The following is a 20,613-nucleotide window of genomic DNA, read 5'->3' on the forward strand; positions in this document are numbered from 1 at the left end:
TAATTTTATGAGTACTTATAATGGAAGAGTTTTACCTATACTATATTTCATTACTACTTTTTATATTAGAATGGATTACACTTCTTAGGGTCATTTTGGGATACCAGAGACTTCATTTTTTTTAATATAATTTATTGTCAAATTGGCTTACATACAATACCCGGTGCTCATCCCAACATATTAATTTCACTTGAAACATATTTATTTTTTTCTAAAAGGGAGGGAAAATCTTTCTAAAACATTACTACATTTCTTAGAGGAATGGTTGAAGGGGTTAGAGCCATTTATTAGGTGGTCCAGAAGCCGTTGCAGGTAATTTACATCATGCAAAGAGAGGACAAATGTCCTGTATTCTTATGCTGCTTAGCTAGGACCACCCAATAAATCTGATCAATTTATTCATACTGAGATGCTAGTGAATAATGTTGGCATAGTATGAACTTTCCCAGGGATATCTGAATCCAAGGTTTAGGGATAAACTTTAATTCAAAGTGTTAATCATTTATTTTTAATGGAAGGATGAAAGACACTGAAGAAAACTGGAGGGGAAGATATTTTTAAGAAAATGGATTTTACATCAGTGTCTTTCAAATTATACACAGTAAATGATCACCTACTTTGCTTACCATAATGGAGATGCTAAATTCTAAGAAATATATCCACAAGAATGGTTATCAGGTTAAGATCTCTGCTTATTTCCTTTTCCTTTGGAATTCATGCCTTCCAACTCAGTACCTGATTTCCAGGAGAAAAACATTGCTTTTAGGAGTAGGAGAAATGGAATAGAATAGAGACCCCAGAATTGGACCCACAAATGTATGGCCAACTAAACTTTGACAAAGCAGGAAAGAGTGTCCAATGGAAAAAAGTATAGTCTTTTTAACAAATGGTGCTGGGAGAACTGGACAGCAACATGCAGAAGAATAAAACTAGATCACTTGCTTACACTGTACAAAAAAATAAACCCAAAATGGATAAAGGTCCTGAATGTGAGGAAACCATAAAAACCCTAGAGGAGAAAGCAGGAAAAAAACCTCTCTGACCTCAGTCACAGCAATTTCTTGCTTGACACATCTCCAAAGGCAAGGGAATTAAAAGCAGAGATGAACTATTGGGACCTCATGAAGATAAAAACTTCTGCACTACAAAGGAAACAATCAACAAAATTAAAAGGCAACCAATGGAATGGGAAAAGATGTTTGCAAATGACACATCAGACAAAGGGCTAGTATCCAAAATCTATAAAGAACTCACCAAACTCCACACCCCCAAAACCAATAATCCAATGAAGAAATGGGCAGAAGACATGAATAGACACTCCTCTAAAGAAGACATCCAGATGGCCAACAGGCACATGGAACGATGCTCAATGTCACTCATCATCAGGGAAATACAAGTCAAATACCACACTGAGATACCACCTCACCCTGGTCAGAGTGGCTAAAATGAACACATCAGGAGACTAGATACTGGCGAGGATGTGGAGAAACGGGAACCCTCTTGCACTGTTGGTGGGAATGCAAACTGGTGCAGTCACTCTGGAAAACAGTGTGGAGGTTCCTCAAAAAATTAAAAATAGATCTGCCCTATGACCCAGTAGTAGCACTGCTAGGAATTTACCCAAGGGTTACAGGAGTGCTGATGCATAGGGGCACTTGTTCCCCCAATGTTTATAGCAGCACTTTCAACAATAGCTAAACTATGGAAAGAGCATAAATGTCCATCAACTGATGAATGGAAAGAGAAATTGTGGTTTCTATACACAATGGAATACTGCTTGGCAATAAGAAAGAATGCAATCTGGCCATTTGCAGCAATGTGGATGGAACTGGAGGGTATTATGCTAAGTGAAATAATCCAGACAGAGAAAGACAGATACCATATGTTTTCACTCAAATATGGATCTTGAGAAACTTAACAGAAGACCATGGGGGAGGGGAAGGGGAAAAAAGTTACAGAGAGGGAGGGAGGCAAACCATAAGAGACTCTTAAGGACTGAGAACAAACCCAGGGATTGATGGGTGGTGGGGGAAAGGGGAAAGTGGGTTATGGGCATGGGGGAAGGCACTTGTTGGGATGAACACTGGGTATTGTATGGAAACCAATTTGACAATAAATTCTGTTTAAAAAAAAAAGGAGTAGGAAAGATGTGCTACTGCACCTGACATTCAAATGGCAGCTTCTTTGTGCTTTTTTTCCTTGAAGAATCCTCTTTTTGAATCTCCTATTTACTAATTTCTTGGTTCAATGAAATCTGGGTGCAAAAAGTAAGCACCCTCAACCTCAGTAATATACCATTCAAGATAAATAAGCTCACATTTCCCATATAAATGTTTTGAGTTCTGATTCCAAAATATACACAGAATTATTCCAAAAACAGATATTTTGAATATGGAGTGACTTCCGTAGTATTATTGCTGTCATTATTGTTTTTTTTATTATATTCAAATGGTTTATGTGTTTTCATTATCAGTTAATTACTCATCTAATTCTATTAACCTGTAATTCCATACAAAAAGAGCTCCTACCCTAGGAACAACAGATCGAGCTACCTTGATCTGAAAAAGTACATAAGTGGAACTTTGTGCAACTTCATTATTATATCATCTTTTTGTTTTTACTCTGAAGACACTGTGAAATTTTTGCACTTATAATTTATTTACATTTGTAAGTTATAAGTTGAATTTTAATAATAAAGATAGTCTCTGTAGTTACATAGCAATTTTATGCCTCCAGAGGTCAATGTATATTTAGTGACTTTTTCAGAAAATGTGAAACTTAAGGATATTTTTCTGTATTCTCATACACATAGATAAGTCCCATGAGACTTCACTCTTCCTTTCTCTCACTGGAGAGGTGCATTATATTCTCAGAAAGATAAGGAACTTCCCCCATCTTATTCTACCCCTATTTTCCACTTCTCCCATAGATTGATTCTTTATCCACACCTTATTGAGATTATTCCTATCCCTCACTTGTTGACCAAGTTTATTTGAATAACTTACCCTATATTTTCTAGAATGCAGTTTATGGGCATAAGGTGAGATGAGGTGACAGAGGAAGTGTTTTTTCCTTAAGTCTTATGTGTTGTTAAGATGACAGTCTGATTTTTTGTGGATTGGCAGGAGGAAAAAAACACCATATTCCACTGTCTTCGTTTACTTTTCCAAAAACAGATATAAAAACAAACAGTGATGACAGTATAGTTGCTGTTGGCCCTCGTCTCATCTTAGTTCTTTTTCTTCCTCTTTAGCAACTCCCTTTTTATTTTACCTATATCCCTAGTGCTTTGGGGAGACCCAGGTATCTTCTGTAATAACCAAGTTGTTAAGAATTACATTTTGGCTGTTGATAAGAAATAATTTCCTAGGAAGTGTTAAAGGCTTTTCTAAGGAGAAATTTCTGATGTTTTGGTAGACATGAAGAAAATAATGGGATAAAAATATGAGATCTGGCCCATGCTTCCAATGTCCTAAAATCACATATACATCTTCTCTGTGCCTTCCTACAGCCAGGCCAGAAGTAACTTCACTGCCTTCACTGCCATATTTTGGGGAGAAGGAGTGAGAGATAAAACTCCCAAGTAAATGTGGTTCTTTTAACTTATTCCTCAGTTATAGAAGATGTGATATATGTTTGGGGAACAAGGCAATGTATTGTAACTTTCTTGAACTTTATTGACTATTTTCTCAGCAGAACCATTTCGTGAACCTTAAACACTTATTTGGTTTTGCAAAGACCATATTTTTATTCTATTGTTTGTTGACTTTTATTTACCTAACTCTTTACTACACATCTGCTATGTCATCTATAGACATAGCTTTTATTTGATGGCTTACATTTGTCTTCTTGGATCTCTTCAAAGAATAATAGAGCTCCCCTTGGCAGTGGGGGCTGTTATTAAGCGTCTCACCCTGACCCAATTTTCTTCTTTTTGCAAGAGCTTCATAAGCAGAGTCGAGAGACAGACAGGATTTTTGCTCTTCAAAGTTAGATTTTGGGCATAATGGAAAGACTTTTTTCAGCCCTTTCCAAGCAATATTGAATATTCACAACCTATTCACTGACAAGTATCATTCATACTTTTTAAAATGCTAATCTAATAATAAGAAAAAATAAATTTTAAAAAAGCAGCTTGAAACACTAATGGTCCAAGTATTGGGCTCATTCAAGTATTTCATTGAAGGAACACATGAAAGAAGTAGCCTTATAACCTCCTCACCATGCTTGCATAAATTCAAATATGTAATACTAGGTTAAAAATGGTGTGAAATCACAGTGGTGTCTTATGTCACTAAGTTTAACCTTTTCACTTAGATGCATGTGTGTGTGTGTGTGTGTGTGTGCATGTGTGTGCGCATATGTCTGTTTAACTATGGAAAAGTTCAAGTATTTTCAAAATAAGAGCAATTAGTATAATGATCCCCCATGTACCTGTTATTCAGTTTCTAACAACATCAACACATGGCCAATCTTCTTTTTCTCTGACTATACCTATTTTCCCTACCCCATATTACATTAAAGTACACTTCACACATTATGTAATTCCATCGTTAAATATTTTAATAAGTTATAGTACTATTTATTTTTTAAAGGATTTATTTATTTACTTTTGAGAGAGAGACAGTTTGAGTTGAGGATGGGCATAGGAAGAGGAGGAGAAAGAGAATCTCATGCAGCCTCCATACTATCAGTGTGGAGACTGATGTGGGGCTTGAACCCACAAACCATGAGATCATGACCTGAGCCAAAGTCAGCTGCTTAACCAACTAAGCCACCTAGGTGCCCCCAATAAGTTATAGTACTGAACAATTCAGTATATGATCAAAAAAGGTTAAATAATAAGACTGATTTAAGATGTTTTCAGTAATGACATCAATCACTAAATTCAAACAAATATAAGAATTTCCTTTTGATCAATATGAGCAGTTGCCAACTAAAATAAAAATGTTTATTAACCTGGTTCTCTTTTCCTTAGATGAGCCTTCTACTGCAGAAGTGTTATGGAGACTTTATCTTGCAATGGTATCCTTCTTATATGAAGGAGAAATAAAAGTTTCCCCAGACAAATGCTGAGGGAGATGACCACCACTAGAACTGCCTTGACAGAAATGTTAAAAGTTATTCATGCTGTAATGAAGACGTTAATCAGTGACAGGAAAACATGTGAAAGTACATGAGACGCTGGTAAAGGTGAAAAATAGACAGTCAGACTTAGAAAACTGCAACTCTCTATTAGGATGAGGTGTTAACCCCTCAACTATAGTAATGAAGTTGAGGGGAAATAAAGTAATAAAAATACCTATAGCCACAATATATTTACAAATACACGGAATAAAAGAAGTAAATTATAAAATCAATAATATAATAAAACTGAGACTTTATAGCCATTCAAAGATAAGTTCATGTCAGCCTAAAGTGGGCTGTTTTATCTATTAGACATTTTAAATAATGTAAAAGGTAACCACAAAGTAGAAACCTAGAGTAGATCCACAAAGACAAAGAAAGGGAAAACAGAGGATATCACTATGGAACTTAAGGAAATTACAAAAATATGAAAAGACAATAGGAAAAAGAAACAAAAATACAAAACAATGAAAAATTAGTAAGATGGTATTAATAAGTCCTTATATATCAATAATTATTCTAAATATAAAGGGATTGAACTTACCAATAAAAAGGAACAAAATTGCTGGATAGAATTTTTAGAAATCCAAGTATATGCTGCCTAAAATAGGCCAATTTCAGATTTAAGAGCACATATAAACTCAAAGTGAATGTATGGAAATAGATATGCCATAAAAGTTTAAACCAAAGAAAGTAGGGGTAGCTATATCAGACAAAACAGACTTTAAGCCAAAAACAGTAACAAAAAACAAAGAAGGTCATTATATAATAATAGAAAGATCAATGCATGAATAAGATACAGCCATATATATATATATACACCCAACATTGGAGTACCTAAAAATATTAAACAAATAATAACAGATCCAAAAGAAGAAACAGACAAAACAATAACAGTAGAGAACTTCAATACTTCGCTTTCAAAAATGGATAAAATAATACAGAGAGGAAATCAACAAGGAAATAATGGACTTGAATCATACATTGCATCAAATGGACCTAACAGACATGTATAGAACATTACACCTAAACAAAGCAGAATACACATTTTCAAGGGCACACAGAACACTGTCAAGGATAGATCATATAATAAGTCTTAGCAAATATATAAAAGACTGAAATCATACCAACTATCTTTTTTGACCACAATGATTCAAAACTAGAAATCAACATGAGGAAAGCTGGAAAATCTACAAATATGTGAACACTAATCAGCACCCTCCTGAACAACCAGCAGATCAAAAAAGAAATCAAAATGGAAATCAAATATATTTAGAAACAAATGAAAAGAAAAACACAACTTACCAAAACCGATGGGATGGCATAAAAGTGGTTCCAAAAGGGAAGTTAATAGTGGTAAAATGTATATATTAGGAAATTAGAAAGATTAAAAATAAACAACCTGACTTTACATCTAGAGGAATTAGGAAAAAAAAAATCAAATTAAGCCCAAAGTTAAGGGAAAGAAAAAATAAAGATCAGAATGGAAGTAAATGAAATAGAGAGTAGAAAAAAAAAGATCAATTAAAATAAGAGCAATTTTTTAAAAGGATAAACAAAATTGAGAGAACTTTACAATGCTAAGAAAAAAGAAAGATGACTCAAATAAATAAAATTAGAGATGAGAGGAGTAATCATAAGTGACACTACAGAAATACATATTATAAGAGACTACTATGAATGACTATAGCTAACACATTAGATAACCTAGATGAAATGGATAATTTCCTAGAATCATTCAACCAGGAAAAAAAAATAGCAAGTATAAACAGACCAACAATGAGTAAGGAGTTGAATCAGTATTCTGTGCACTGTTAGTGGGAATGGAAATTGGTGCAAACACTGTGGAAAATGGTACAGACATTCCTCAAAAAATTAAGAAGAGAAATACCAAATGACCCAGTAATTACACTACTGGCTATTTACGCAGTAAAGTTATGCAAAGATAACAAAAAGGCTAATTTGAACTTTAGTGTTTATGGCAATATTACTTACAATAAACAAAATCTGGGAGCAACCTAAGTGTCTACTAATAGCAGAATGGATGTTAGAAGGTGGAGTAGAGACAGTAAAATAACCTCTAGACTGAGAAGTCATTTTGAGACCAAAAGAAAACCCAAAAAGCAAACAAAACAAACAAACAAACAAAAAACAATGCAAGTCAGTCCATACTGTTTACAGAATTTTATTCAAGGTGACTTACTAAAGGGTAGATGGGGCAGACAGATGATCCAGCTACACTACACAGCTACTCTCTGCCAGAGTCTGGACCTTAATCCACAGCTTTCATAGGGCAAGGGGCATTGTGGTAAGGTCAAAGGGTAATCTAAAATAACACCTTTTTTAAAATGGGTTTTATTTTTTTAAGTTTATTTTTTTTTTTGAGAGACTGAGACAACGCAAGTGGAGGAGAGGCAGAGAGAGAGAGAGAGTCCCATGAAGGCTCCACACTGCCAGTGCAGGGCCTGATGTGGGGCTTGAATCCACAAAGCTGTGAGATCATGACCTGAGCTGAAACCAAGAGTCAGATGCTTAACTGACTTAGCCACCCAGGCACCCCTAAAGTGGTACCTTCTATGCACCAGTCATTTCTACTAGTTATCTAAAGTGATGCCTTCTGTGTGTCACTTTAGAGAATATCAGAACAAGCCTTCTCACATTGCATTCAGAATGTACATTAACCTCCAAGGGCCCTAAACACACAACCTTGAAGGAGGTCATTGCATGGGCATAAACAAAATGAAGGTCCAAAGATGATGGAGTCAGTGTTTTCAGCAATCTTGAAAAAGATATATACACACATACACACAAATGTGGGATAGATAGATGATAGATAGATAGATAGATAGATGGTAGATATGTAGATAAAGAATCGAACATTACTCAGACATAAAATAATGAGATATTGCCTTTTGTGACAACATGGATTAACCCAGAGAACATTATGCTGAGAAAAATAATTCAAAGAAAGAAAAATATCATATTATTTCACTTATATGTTGAATATTAAAACAAATCAAATGAACAAACAAAAACATCAAAACAGAAACAGACCCATAAGTACAAAAAACAAACTGGTGGTTGCCAGAAGGGAGGGAGGTGGAGGATGGGTGAAATAGGTAAAGGGGATTAAGAGGTACAAACTTCCAATTATAAAATAAATAAGTCATGGGTATGAGAAGGATAGCATAGGGAGTATAACCAGTAATATTGTAATAACATTATATGGTGGCAGATAGTAACAACATTTAATCATGGTGAAATTGTGTAATTTATAGAATTGTCATATCACTCTATTATACACACAAAACTAATTGAATGTCAATCATACTTCAATAATAATAATTAATAATAATAATAATAATAAAATCCCAAACATAGACAGCCCCAGGACAAGATGGCTTACAGATGAATTTTACCAATCACTTAGGGAAGAATTAATACTAATCCTTCTGAAACTCTCCCAAAAATTTAAGAGGAGGAGAAAAATTTAAGAGCAAGATGCCAAACTCATTCTATAGAGGCAGAATTACCCTGATATGGAAGCCAGATGAAGACACTACAAGAAAAAAAAATCTAGAGACCAATATCCATGATATTGGTTGCAAAAATACTGAAAATAATATTAACAAACTCAATTTAAGAACTGATCAAAAAGATTATACACCATGACTATGTGAAATTTACCCCAGGGAAGGATGTTTTAAAATACTCAAATATGAAATATGAGTCCAAGTGGGGCCAGTGAGCTGAGTGGTTTTGCGGTCACTTCTCAGAGACCAGTGCTACTTACAGCATAACTGACCAACTAACTGAACATCAGATTTCAGAATTCAAAGAAGCTGTTTCACTATTTGACAAGGATGGTGATGGAACTATAACAACAAAAAGAATTGGGAACTCTAATGAGGTCTCTTGGGCAGAATCCCACAGAAACAGAGTTACAGGACATGACTAATGAAGTAGATGCTAATGGTAATGGCACAATTAACTTCCCAGAACTTCTCATAATGATGGCAATAAAAATCATAGACACAGACAATGAAAAATAAATTAGAGAATCATACCACGTGTTTGATAAGGATGGCAAAGGTTATATTAGTGTAGCAGAGCTTAGCCATGTGATGATAAACCTGGGAGAGAAGTTAACACATGATGAGGTTGATGAATTCTCAGGGAAGCAGATATTGATGGAGCTGGTCGGGTAAACTATGAAGAGTTTGTACAAATGATGACATCAAAGTGAAGACATTGTACAGAATGTGTTAAATTTCTTGTACAAAATTGTTTATGCGCCTTTTCTTTTTAACTTATCTGTAAAAGGTTTCCCCCTGATGTAAAAAAATATATATATGCACGTACAGGAGCGCCTGGTGGCTCAGTTGGTTAAGCATAAGACTCTTGATATTGGCTCAGGTCATGATATTAAGGTCATGAGATCGAGCCCCATGTGGAGTCCAGTGTTGGGCTCCATGCTGTGCGTGGAGCCTGCTTGGGATTCTCTCTTTTCTCTTCTCTCTGTCCCTCCACCACTCACACACTCTCTCTCAAAATAAATATACAAACATTTAAAAAGATGCCTGTATAGTAATTAAGATTCCATTCCTCCATTTTTTTCTTTTCTCAGCTTTCTGTCATTGTCCTGAAACCTTATTTTAGAAAATTGATCAAGTAACATGTTACATGTGGCTTACTCTGGATATATCTAAGCTCTTCTGCACATCTAAACAGATGTAATTGGTCAAATGAGGGAACATCTGTGTTTTGCCTTTTTAAAAAAATAGTTTTCTTTAGGAACTGTCAGCATGTTGTTGAAATGTGGAGATGTAATTGTGGACTATGGACTCTGTGTGGACAATATTTACTTAAAAGCTACACTATCGCAAAACAGGTGTATTATCCAGGTGCTTGTACACTATTTTTTGGTACTGATGGTCCTGCACCTGAAACATTTTTTTATTACTACTTGATTTTAAAAAAAAGTTTATTTATTTATTTTGAGAGAGAGAGAGCAGGGGAGATGCAGAGAGAAAGAGAATGGCAAGCAGGCTCTACTCTGTCAGTGCAGAGCCTGATATGGGGTTTGATCCCATGAACCATAAGATTATGACCTGAGCCAAAATCAAGAGTTGATGCTTAACCAACCGAGCCACTCAGGCACCCCTATTACTTGCTTTTTAAACTTTGCTTAGCCACTTAAAGAAAATCTGCTTATGGCATGATTTGCCACAAATCCATTCCAAGTTTTGTATTTGTTTTCCAATAAAAAATAGTTTACCCTAAAAAATAAAGTACTCAAATAAATAAATGTGATACACTTCATAGGATGAAAGATAAAATTTGTACGATCATCTCCAAAAATGCAGAAAAAGCATTTGACAAAATACATTTCTAATGGTAAAATCTGTCAACAGATAGGTAGAGAAAGAACATACCTCAGTATAATAAAGGCCATACATGACAAACCCATAGCTAACATTCTATTAATGGAAAATACTAATCTTTTCTTTGAGGATTAAGAACATGACAAAGGTGCCTATTCCATTCTTACTCAACATAGTATTGGAAGTACTAACTAGAGCAATCAGCAAGGCAAAGAAATAAAAGGCATTCATATCTGAAATGAAGAAGTACAATTATCACTATTTGCTGATGATACGATCTTATGTAATAAAAATCCCATATACCAAACTAAAAAACTATTGGATTTAAATAATGGATTCCATAAAGTTGTAGGATATAAAATCAATACATAGAAATCAGGTGTTTTTCTATATACTAATAATGAGGCATCTGAAAAAAGAAATAAAGAAAATATCCCATTCACAATAGTATCAAAAACAATAAAATACCTAGGAATAAATTTATCCAAAGAAGTAATGGATTTGTTATAATGAAAAGAATAAGACTTCACTGAAATAAATCTAAGACACAAATGGAAGGACATCCTGTTTTCATGGATTGGAATACTTAATATTGTCAAAATGTTCATACTACCCAAAGCCACCTGTAGATTGAATGCAATCCTTATCAAAATACCAATAGCATTTTTCGTGGAACTAGAAAAAGCAATCCTAAAATGTGTATGGAATCATAAAAGATCTTGAATAGATAAAGCAATCATGAGAAAGAATGAAAAAAACTGGAGGCATCACATTTCCTGATTTCAAACTATATTTAAAAACTATAAGAATTATAATCATGCAGTACTGCAAATAATAATAATTAATAATAATAATAAATAGGCACATAGACCAATGGAACAGAAGAGCCCAGAATTAAACCTCTGCATATACAGTCAAATAATATTTGATTAGGGGGTCAGGAACCTCCAGTGGGGAAAGGATAGTCTTCCAAAAATGGTATTGGAAAAACTGTATAACCTGCAGAAAAACGAAATTGGTCACATATCTCATACCATTCACAAAAATTAATTCTAAAAGGATCAAAGTCTACACATAAAGGCCTTAAACTATAAAACTCCTGAAAGAAAGCATAGTGAAAAATACTCCTTGACATTGGTCTTAACAGTGCTTTTTTTGGATATGACACCAAAAGCACAAACAAAAAAGGAAAATATCAACAAGTAGGACTAAATTAAACACAAAACTCCTGCAAAGCAAAAGAAAAAATAAACAAAATAAAAAGACTACCTATAGAATAGGTCAAACTTTTGGCAAACCATGTCATATATCAGATAATGGGCTAATATTCAAAGTCAAACCATAAAAGACTCTTAAAAACTGAGAACAATATGAGGGTTGATGGGGGGTGGGAGGGAGGCGAGGGTGGGTGATGGGTATTGAGGAGGCCACCTGTTGGGATGAGCACTGGGTGTTGTACGGAAACTAATTTGACAATAAATTTCATATTAAAATTTAAAAAAATACAACTGAACAACAACAACAACAACAACAACAAAACCAAACAATCTGATTTTTAAAACTGGGCAGAGGACCTAAATAGACATTTTTCAAAGGAAGATATCCAAATTTCTAACAGGTACATGAAAAGGTGCTCAACACTGCTAACCATCAAGGAAATGCAAATTATAAATAGGATGAGCTATCACCTCACTCCTGTAAATGGAAATCATCAAGAAGACAAGAAATGAAAACAATGTTGGTGAGGAAGTAATGAAAAAGGAACATTTGTGCACTGGTTGTAAACTGGTTCAGCCACTGTGGAGAACAGTATGGAGCTTCATCAAAAAAATTAAATACAAAACTATCGTATGATATTGTAATTCCACTACTGAATTTATACCCAAAGAAAATGAAAAGAGGTTATTGAGGAGTTATATGCACTCCCATGTTTATTGTACCAATAGCTGAGATATGGAAACAACATGTGTCTATCAATTGTTGAACATACAAAGAAGAGGCAGTATATATATCCAATGTAATACTATTCAGCCATGAAGAAATGGAAATTCTGCCATTTGCAACAAGTATGGACCTTGAGAACATGATAATAAGTGACATAAGTCAGGCAGAGAAATACAAATACTGTATTGTGTTTTTTATACATAGATTAAAAAAACCTGAAATCACAAAGTCAAAGAGTAAAATGGTGGAACCAGAGACCGGTGGTTGGGGGAATGGAAGAGATGATGTTTAAGGGTACGTACTTGCACCTAGTTGATAAATTAGTCCTGGAGACCTAATACACAGTATAGGGCTTGTAGACAACAAAAAATGTACTTACAAACATTAAACTTGCTAAGAGACCAAATCTTAATTGCTCTTAACCACAAGAGGAAATGATAATTGTGTGATGCAATAAAAGTATTACCTAATGCTATAATGGTGATTATATTGCAATATAAAAGTATCAAATCAGGGTGCCTGGGTGGCTAAGTCAGTTAAGGGTCCAACTTGAGCTCAGGCCATGCTCTAATGGTTCGTGTGTTCTAGTGGTTCGTGTGTTCAAGCTCTGTGTCAGAATCTCTTCTGTCAGCACAGAGCCTACTTCAGATCCTCTATCCCTCCCTCTCTCTGACCCTCTCATGCTCTGTCTCTCAAGTATAAAAAAAAAAATAAACAGGGGCGCCTGGGTGGCGCAGTCGGTTAAGCATCCGACTTCAGCCAGGTCACAATCTCGTGGTGGCTGGAGCCTGGAGCCTGTTTCCGATTCTGTGTCTCCCTCTCTCTCTGCCCCTCCCCCGTTCATGCTCTGTCTCTCTCTGTCCCAAAAATAAATAAATGTTGAAAAAAAAATTTAAAAAAAATAAAAAAATAAACATGTAAAAAAAATACCAAATCATGTTGTACACCTTAAACTTACATAATGTTGTATGTCAAATAAATCTCAATTATCTATATACTGATAAATAAATAAAAAATGGATAAATAAAAAAGGAAGGTAAATAAGTTGAACTCATACAGCATTCAACTATTCTATATCAACTTACAACTTTGCGTTCTATAAAGAGGTAGAGGAAGAAAGGCATGTTTGGGAAACTAGAGGAGAAGGATCATTACAACAACCAGAGAAGCTTAAGTATTTAGAAAAGGCATTTCTTCTTTTTTGTTAAGTTTATTTATTTGTTGAGAGTGAAGAGAGAGAGAGAGAGAGAGAGAGAGAGAGAGAGAGAGAATGCATGAGTAGGGGAGGGGCAGAGAAAGAGAGGCAGAGAGAGACTCCCAAGTAGCCTCCGCATTGTCAGCACAGAGCCACGCGGGGATGGATCTCACCAACCGTGAGATCATGATCTGAGCCAAAATCAAGAGTCGGACTCTTAACTGACTGACCAACCCAGGCGTCCCCTAGAAAAGGAATTTCTAATAATATAATATGCGTAATATAAATCACTTTCAAAACTCTTTTGTTTTGTCTCTGGCTATGAAAATGAAACAAAGCAATAGACTTGTTATTTAAGGTGACCTATAATGTGATGTATCTTCAACTTTAGGTAGAATAGGAAAGTTGTGGAAATTTTCTTGTCTTAAAACTCATGGTAATTAAATAGTTAAACACCGACTGATTACTATGAAGCATGCTTTGTGTTAGGCACTGGGGATATGAAGAAAATAATCACAGAATTAGCTTAATGATGTTGTCTCTACCTCTTGACCTCCCACTTACTCCTCAGTCCATCTTAATCTGGTTTCTTCTGTCATTATTTTATTATCCATCCATCTGTGAACAAATATTTTTTGAGTACCTACTACTGCCATGTAGTAGCTGGGTCCTGGATTTTTATAATAAAAAAACGTATGGTTGAAATTAACTGTTTACAGATACAATTATATGTTCAGTTTTAGAGATAAAATACATTTTGTTCTAAAATCACCACTGCTTATATTTATGGTAATAATATTTAATATATTTTTAAACTTTAGGTATCATTAAACAAGGACATGAGACTGCCTTGTCTTTTTATTAAAGAGAAGCATGGGTTTAAATAAGGTTAGGAAAGATGTCATTTAAGTAGTTTATTGAGGGATAACCTCGTTCTGTATATCTTCTAGGATCATGTCTAGTAAAAATGGAGATTTGACTTAGTTATCTAAATTGCTGTAGTAAGAAACAGGCTTATCTGGACAAGTAAGGACAAGGTCTTTTTTTTTTTAAACAGCTCCTTCCTTCACAACAAAGATTACCAAAATTTAGAAAAGCCTTTAAACCATCATCTACACTGGAATTACCTTTGATAAAATACTTTTGCCCTGTGCAGATAAATTAATCTTTCTGAACTTCTATTATAACAACCAACAGCTTTATTATTTATCCTTATAAAACAGCTTACTATTTATCCAGCTGTCTATCTTTAGGGCCTCAGTGTCTTCTTGTGTAAACTCAAGTTATTCAGCTATAATTTGTAAGAATTATAGTCTATAATATAGTCTAAATTATTCGACTATAATTTGTAATAATTATATAATTAACATTTTACGGTTTGATGAAATTATTTGTATCACCAGTATAATCAGAAATTTCCACTAAAGGTTTTCTCTATCCCATGATATATGAGGGCAAAGATATCCCTCTCTTCTAAGTCCTCCCTGGTGAAGGAAACCACAAAGTTGTTCTAGATTGTAAAACATTGCAAAATTAGGCAGTGTGAAGCTTACAAGACATGCATTTCAGAATTTAGTGTTCTATGTCATAATTAGTGCCTTATACTGCAAAAAGTAACCACCTCTTAACAGTTTAGGGAGAAGAAATGCAAAGTGCTGCATGGTTTACCTCTGACTTACTTCTTAATTAAGGGTCCCCAGATCCCTATAATACATTCAAGTAAACTTAAATAGCTTATCACAAGAGTTGTTATCACAATAGATGTGGATTTCACAGTCCAGAAAATAATTCTATAGAAAAAAATAGGAGGGAAGGTTGCGGCAAGATGGCGGCTTAGGAGGACGCTGGGCTCACCGCACGTCCTGCTGATCACTTAGATTCCATCTACACCTGCCTAAATAACCCAGAAAACCGCCAGAGGATTAGCAGAACAGAGTCGCCGGAGCCAAACGCAGACGAGAGGCCCACGGAAGAGGGTAGGAAGGGCGGCGAGGCGGTGCCCGCTCCACGGACTGGCGGGAGGGAGCCGGGGCGGAGGGGTGGCTCACCGGCCAAGCAGAGCCCCCGAGTCTGGCTTGCAAAAGCAGAGGGACCGGGCGGACTGTGTTCCGACAGCAAGCGCGACTTAGCGTTTGGGAGGTCATAAGTTAACAGCTCTGCTCAGAAAGCGGGAAGGCTGGAGGACAAAGGGAGGGAGAGCTGCTGAACCCCCTGACAACAGAGCTCAGTTTGGTGGGGAACAAAGGCGCTCGCCAGCGCCATCTCCCCCGCCCATCCCCCAGCCGAAATCCCAAAGAGAACCGGTTCCTGCCAGGGAACTTGCTCGCTCCCCGCAAACACCCAACTCTGCGCTTCGGCGGAGCCAAACCAACGGCAGCGGATCTGACTCCCTCCCGCTGCCACAGGGCCCCTCCTGAAGTGGATCACCTAAGGAGAAGCGATCTAAGCCTGCCCATCCTGCCCCCTAGCACCTTGCCTACCCACCCCAGCTAATACGCCAGATCCCCAGCATCACAAGCCTGGCAGGGTGCAAGTAGCCCAGACGAGCCACACCACCCCACAGTGAATCCCGCCCCTAGGAGAGGGGAAGAGAAGGCACACACCAGTCTGACTGTGGCCCCAGCGGTGGGCTGGGGGCAGACATCAGGTCTGACTGCGGCCCCGCCCACCAACTCCAGCTATACACCACAGCACAGGGGAAGTGCCCTGCAGGTCCTCACCACGCCAGGGACTATCCAAAATGACCAAGCGGAAGAACTCCCCTCAGAAGAATCTCCAGGAAATAACAACAGCTAATGAGCTGATCAAAAAGGATTTAAATAATATAACAGAAAGTGAATTTAGAATAATAGTCATAAAATTAATCACTGGGCTTGAAAACAGTATACAGGACAGCAGAGAATCTCTTGCTACAGAGATCAAGGGACTAAGGAACAGTCACGAGGAGCTGAAAAACGCTTTAAACGAAATGCATAACAAAAGGGAAACCACCACAGCTCGGCTTGAAGAGGCAGAGGAGAGAATAGGTGAACTAGAAGATAAAGTTATGGAAAAAGAGGAAGCTGAGAAAAAGAGAGATAAAAAAATCCAGGAGTATGAGGGGAAAATTAGAGAACTAAGTGATACACTAAAAAGAAATAATATACGCATAATTGGTATCCCAGAGGAGGAAGAGAGAGGGAAAGGTGCTGAAGGGGTACTTGAAGAAATAATAGCTGAGAACTTCCCTGAACTGGGGAAGGAAAAAGGTATTGAAATCCAAGAGGCACAGAGAACTCCCTTCAGACGTAACTTGAATCGATCTTCTGCACGACATATCATAGTGAAACTGGCAAAATACAAGGATAAAGAGAAAATTCTGAAAGCAGCAAGGGGTAAACGTGCCCTCACATATAAAGGGAGACCTATAAGACTCGTGACTGATCTCTCTTTTGAAACTTGGCAGGCCAGAAAGAATTGGCAAGAGATTTTCAGGGTGCTAGACAGAAAAAACATGCAGCCAAGAATCCTTTATCCAGCAAGTCTGTCATTGAGAATAGAAGGAGAGATAAAGGTCTTCCCAAACAAACAAAAACTGAAGGAATTTGTCACCACTAAACCAGCCCTACAAGAGATCCTAAGGGGGACCCTGTGAGACAAAGTCCCAGAGACATCACTACAAGCATAAAACATACAGACATCACAATGACTCTAAACCCGGATCTTTCTATAATAACACTGAATGTAAATGGATTAAATGCGCCAACCAAAAGACATAGGGTATCAGAATGGATAAAAAAACAAGACCCATCTATTTGCTGTCTACAAGAGACTCATTTTAGACCTGAGGACACCTTTAGATTGAGAGTGAGGGGATGGAGAACTATTTATCATGCGACTGGAAGCCAAAAGAAAGCTGGAGTAGCCATACTTATATCAGACAAACTAGACTTTAAATTAAAGGCTGTAACAAGAGATGAAGAAGGACATTATATAATAGTTACAGGGTCTATCCATCAGGAAGAGCTAACAATTATAAATGTCTATGCGCCGAATACCGGAGCCCCCAAATATATAAAACAATTACTCATAAACATAAGCAACCTTATTGATAAGAAGTGGTAATTGCAGGGGACTTTAATACACCACTTACAGAAATGGATAGATCATCTAGACATACGGTCAATAAAGAAACAAGGGCCCTGAATGAGACATTGGATCAGATGGACTTGACAGATATATTTAGAACTCTGCATCCCAAAGCAACAGAATATACTTTCTTCTCGAGTGCACATGGAACATTCTCCAAGATAGATCATATACTGGGTCACAAAACAGCCCTTCATAAGTTTACAAGAATTGAAATTATACCATGCTTACTTTCAGACCACAATGCTATGAAGCTTGAAATCAACCACAGGAAAAAGTCTGGAAAACCTCCAAAAGCATGGAGGTTAAAGAACACCCTACTAACGAATGAGTGGGTCAACCAGGCAATTAGAGAAGAAATTAAAAAATATATGGAAACAAACGAAAATGAAAATACAACAATCCAAACGCTTTGGGACGCAGCAAAGGCAGTCCTGAGAGGAAAATACATTGCAATCCAGGCCTATCTCAAGAAACAAGAAAAATCCCAAATACAAAATCTAACAGCACACCTAAAGGAACTAGAAGCAGAACAGCAAAGGCAGCCTAAGCCCAGCAGAAGAAGAGAAATAATAAAGATCAGAGCAGAAATAAACAATATAGAAACTAAAAAAACTGTAGAGCAGATCAACGAAACCAAGAGTTGGTTTTTTGAAAAAATAAACAAAATTGAGAAACCTCTAGCCAGGCTTCTCAAAAAGAAAAGGGAGATGACCCAAATAGATAAAATCATGAATGAAAATGGAATTATTACAACCAATCCCTCAGAGATACAAACAATTATCAGGGAATACTATGAAAAATTATATGCCAACAAATTGGACAACCTGGAAGAAATGGACAAATTCCTGAACACCCACACTCTTCCAAAACTCAATCAGGAGGAAATAGAAAGCTTGAACAGACCCATAACCAGCGAAGAAATTGAATCGGTTATCAAAAATCTCCCAACAAATAAGAGTCCAGGACCAGATGGCTTCCCAGGGGAGTTCTACCAGACGTTTAAAGCAGAGATAATACCTATCCTTCTCAAGCTTTTCCAAGAAATAGAAAGGGAAGGAAAACTTCCAGACTCATTCTATGAAGCCAGTATTACTTTGATTCCTAAACCAGACAGAGACCCAGTAAAAAAAGAGAACTACAGGCCAATATCCCTGATGAATATGGATGCAAAAATTCTCAATAAGATGCTAGCAAATCGAATTCAACGGCATATAAAAAGAATTATTCACCATGATCAAGTGGGATTCATTCCTGGGATGCAGGGCTGGTTCAACATTCGCAAATCAATCAACGTGATACATCACATTAACAAAAAAAGAGAGAAGAACCATATGATCCTGTCAATCGATGCAGAAAAGGCCTTCGACAAAATCCAGCACCCTTTCTTTATAAAAACCCTTGAGAAAGTCGGGATAGAAGGAACATACTTAAAGATCATAAAAGCCATTTATGAAAAGCCCACAGCTAACATCATCCTCAACGGGGAAAAACTGAAAGCTTTTTCCCTGAGATCAGGAACACGACAAGGATGCCCACTCTCACCGCTGCTGTTTAACATAGTGCTGGAAGTTCTAGCATCAGCAATCAGACAACAAAAGGAAATCAAAGGCATCCAAATTGGCAAAGATGAAGTCAAGCTTTCGCTTTTTGCAGATGACATGATATTATACATGGAAAATCCGATAGACTCCACCAAAAGTCTGCTAGAACTGATACATGAATTCAGCAAAGTTGCAGGATACAAAATCAATGTACAGAAATCAGTTGCATTCTTATACACTAACAATGAAGCAACAGAAAGACAAATAAAGAAACTGATCCCATTCACAATTGCACCAAGAAGCATAAAATACCTAGGAATAAATCTAACCAAAGATGTAAAGGATCTGTATGCTGAAAACTATAGAAAGCTTATGAAGGAAATTGAAGAAGATTTAAAGAAATGGAAAGACATTCCCTGCTCATGGATTGGAAAAATAAATATTGTCAAAATGTCAATACTACCCAAAGCTATCTACACATTCAATGCAATCCCAATCAAAATTGCACCAGCATTCTTCTCGAAACTAGAACAAGCAATCCTAAAATTCATATGGAACCACAAAAGGCCCCGAATAGCCAAAGGAATTTTGAAGAAGACCAAAGCAGGAGGCATCACAATCCCAGACTTTAGCCTCTACTACAAAGCTGTCATCATCAAGACAGCATGGTATTGGCACCAAAACAGACACATAGACCAATGGAATAGAATAGAAACCCCAGAACTAGACCCACAAACGTATGGCCATCTCATCTTTGACAAAGCAGGAAAGAACATCCAATGGAAAAAAGACAGCCTCTTTAACAAATGGTGCTGGGAGAACTGGACAGCAACATGCAGAAGGTTGAAACTAGACCACTTTCTCACACCATTCACAAAAATAAACTCAAAATGGATAAAGGACCTCAATGTGAGACAGGAAACCATCCAAACCTTAGAGGAGAAAGCAGGAAAAGACCTCTCTGACCTCAGCCGTAGCAATCTCTTACTCGACACATCCCCAAAGGCAAGGGAATTAAAAGCAAAAGTGAATTCCTGGGACCTTATGAAGATAAAAAGCTTCTGCACAGCAAAGGAAACAACCAACAAAACTAAAAGGCAACCAACGGAATGGGAAAAGATATTCGCAAATGACATATCGGACAAAGGGCTAGTCTCCAAAATCTATAAAGAGCTCACCAAACTCCACACCCAAAAAACAAATAACCCAGTGAAGAAATGGGCAGAAACATGAATAGACACTTCTCTAAAGAAGACATCCGGATGGCCAACAGGCACATGAAAAGATGTTC

General features: G+C 36.7%; 1 pseudogene; it reads left to right on the plus strand.

Moving 5' to 3' along the window:
• Nucleotides 1–8,862: 8,862 nt before the first annotated feature.
• LOC122477334 lies at nucleotides 8,863–9,488 on the plus strand (annotated as a pseudogene).
• Nucleotides 9,489–20,613: the final 11,125 nt, after the last annotated feature.

This window comes from Prionailurus bengalensis, chromosome X (assembly GCF_016509475.1).
Source record: "Prionailurus bengalensis isolate Pbe53 chromosome X, Fcat_Pben_1.1_paternal_pri, whole genome shotgun sequence".
NCBI lineage: Eukaryota > Metazoa > Chordata > Mammalia > Carnivora > Felidae > Prionailurus > Prionailurus bengalensis.